This window comes from Limulus polyphemus, unplaced genomic scaffold (genome assembly GCF_000517525.1).
Source record: "Limulus polyphemus unplaced genomic scaffold, Limulus_polyphemus-2.1.2 Scaffold36, whole genome shotgun sequence".
Classification (NCBI taxonomy): Eukaryota; Metazoa; Arthropoda; class Merostomata; order Xiphosura; family Limulidae; genus Limulus; species Limulus polyphemus.
The window spans coordinates 654,323-657,426 of record NW_013665646.1 but is presented as its reverse complement, the minus strand read 5'-3'; positions in this window follow the sequence as shown (position 1 = coordinate 657,426).

The window sequence follows — 3,104 nt, the reverse complement described above, 5'->3', positions numbered from 1 at the left end:
AACCCGCGACCCTCAGATTGCGAGTCGAGCGCCCTCTAACCACCTGACCATGCCGGGCCTCGATAAGGTAATACTTATCAAACTACAAACTTAGTCGTAGCAATGAAACAATTAATTATATTGTGTAGTATTTAAAACTACAATTATCTTATTAAATATTATATTATAACAAGATGGGATTTTCTGCTATTGGATATTTATAATTCAAATTACTTTTAATTTTTGTAAATCAACTGCTCGTTAGAAGAAATACAACAGCAACAACTGTATTGTTCAAATTTGTTCGAGTTCGTTTCTGATTAGCGGATGACTAGTTGGACTGTCGAGGCTTGTCACCGGAATTAAAGCCCAGTAGCTCTGGCAAAGTACTATCGTTACATGAGATAGTTCCCTAATCTATGTACCGCGGACGTTCACCTATCTGTTTCTCCTCGTGAAATCTCGCGAGATTTCTGCCGATTGTCGTGTTCTCTTTCATTATGGAGCCTGTCCAAGATAAACAACTCGACAAAACACTTCGTAACGTTAGTCTCAACACACAAAACACTGACCAATGAGATGCCATTTTTAATCCCTAGGTGGGGAGAACCAATCATTAGCAGATCTGCGAGCGGTAGTACCTGTCAAGAAAGTAATTTGCAAGATATTAATTGATGGTTTCTCTCATGAGTGGGAGAGGAGGGAAAGGCTTCGTGCAAGAAACATCCAGGAAATTGGGCAAACGTTACCAGAGATTAATGAATAGGGCAACGACCGATCTACATTCATCTACCGAAGTCTTACGAAATTACAAATCCTCCAGACTTAAAGAATTACCAGTTTCGGTTTCGTTTGCATAATTGATGATACAATTAGGAAGAACGTGTTATTTTTCACTTCGGGCAGATGAGGATGTAAGGGAAGTTATATGGAAGTAACATTATTCTTTGACAATGAAAATATTGATACTAACGTTTGCTGTATACAGAGCCGGAATAAAAGGGGTGTAGTAAATGGTTGAATTGCCCCCGATATACCGGCTCGAAGGCTCTTCTCTACGAAAATGTAAAAATGAATAAAAAACTGGATATCTCATTGAAAAAAAAAAAACACATGTTTCCAATTGTGTCACTATGACAACAGATGTTAATCTTTTCATATAAACCTAATATTTTGTAAGTTTTCACTAACACGTTCTTACAGCTTATTCTTTCATAAATGTTTGCTTGGCCATTTAACAAAAACTCGTCGTCATTAATTTATTTCCATTATAGTTATTACACCTATTATTTTATCCACCAATTGTTTCAAATGGAAGTTGATTCATAAAAGCATAAAGTAATTCTTAGTGTATGTGTTGTTGTTGTTGTTTTTTTTTGGGGGGGGGACTTTTATTTTGGTTATTTTTGATGAACTTCAGAAATGCATATTGAAAGCTTGTTATCTTATATATATATATATTGCAAACCGTGGTGTCTGTCCGAGTGTTCGTCTGTCTCCCGTTTACGGCGGCCACTTCCCGCGCTGCGTTTGAAAAGCTGCGCACGCGGCAAAGCCCAACATTCACTTTTGAAATGACGGGAGATCAATCATGAACAATGTTGACGCCAAATTTTACTTCGCAAGCAGGATATTCTACACCAAGTTGTTAGGAATTAATCATACTATTATTCACATATCAAAATGTATGTTATTGTTGAGTGGCTCTTTGCATGACTGAAATGCTCAACAACTACTTTTCTCGGTGGGCAGTATAAGTAGCTCACAACTTTGATTCTGAGTCAAACTAAAAGTACAATATAATTAATTTTTTTTAAAGTCATAAAATAATTTAAATTGATAGATTAACTTAAACTTTTCCTGTCACTGGGGACGGGTGCTTTTGCTAAATTAATTTAAACTTTTTTTCCGGCACTGAAGACGGGTGCTTTTGCTAGATTAATTTAAACATTTTCCGGCACTGGGAACATGTACTTTTGCATGTAAGTAAATAGGTTTAGATTATTTCCTTCTAAGTACATCGTGGATGCTAAAAATATTATCTGTAAAACTTAGATTATCTGTTTAATTAATAACAACAGCTAATTCAGAAAATTAAAAGTTCAGTTCTGAGGACTCCCCCTACTCTTCAGATCAAAGCTCATCTAGCTAGTTGAATTACAACCTTCAAAGTCTTAACTGTATTCACGCCAGAAAATATATTTTTAAACTAAAAGACAGTCGTAGAAAAATTAAAGAGATAAGACACCTAGAATATAAGACAACAGAAACATTTCCGTTTTTAATATTTAAATAATATTTGTTTCTTTGTTCATCTGAATGACACCTTGTGTACAAAAGGCCTAAACAGCCACGTCAAGTTACTTCCCCCCTTTCTTCCCATGGTTTAACTATGGCCGTCCCTAATTTTAAACTGTGTATTAGAGCACTTAGCAGCACTTCCCACCTGAAGCAGCTACTCTTCTACTAGTAGGATTGCTAGCCACTTATAAAATACACGCTGGTGAAAGTGCGAAGCGTGTTTGATAACACTGCATCTCTAACTCGAAGGGTCCTGGACTCGAGACTCCCAGAATTCTTCGCGTTTATAAAAAATGACGATATACTTAGTTATTCGATTTAAAGAGCCGGACGTGCCGATGTCAGTTTTTAATTTTTAGTATTAACAAAATACAATTTAATGGTCATATCTTAAACTAAAATACAACATCCCTAATGTTGTTACACTATAGAATATGATTATTTATAATAATTATAATTTCAATATTATAAAACAAAAAGAATATTTTTCTTCTGATTACGTGTGACTTCACAAAGTCCTGTTCGATCCTTGCGTTGGGAATAGAACAAATAGCTCACTATGTAGCTTTGAACGACCAACTGGAAGCCATTTACCAACTGTACATTCGATAGGCCGACTAACCACAAAGGTTTCTTCTCTCCACTCTGAGGTATCTTACTTTCATTGGAATCTGTTCTTTGAAAACAAAGTCTCGAGTATATTGCTATACCTCAAGTTTAAGCTGGTTGTATTGTATTTTTCTCAAGCATATTTCTATACCTGAAGTTTAAGCTGGATGTATTGTATTTTTCTTCAGGATCGAGGAAGTTGTAAAAAAGTTATT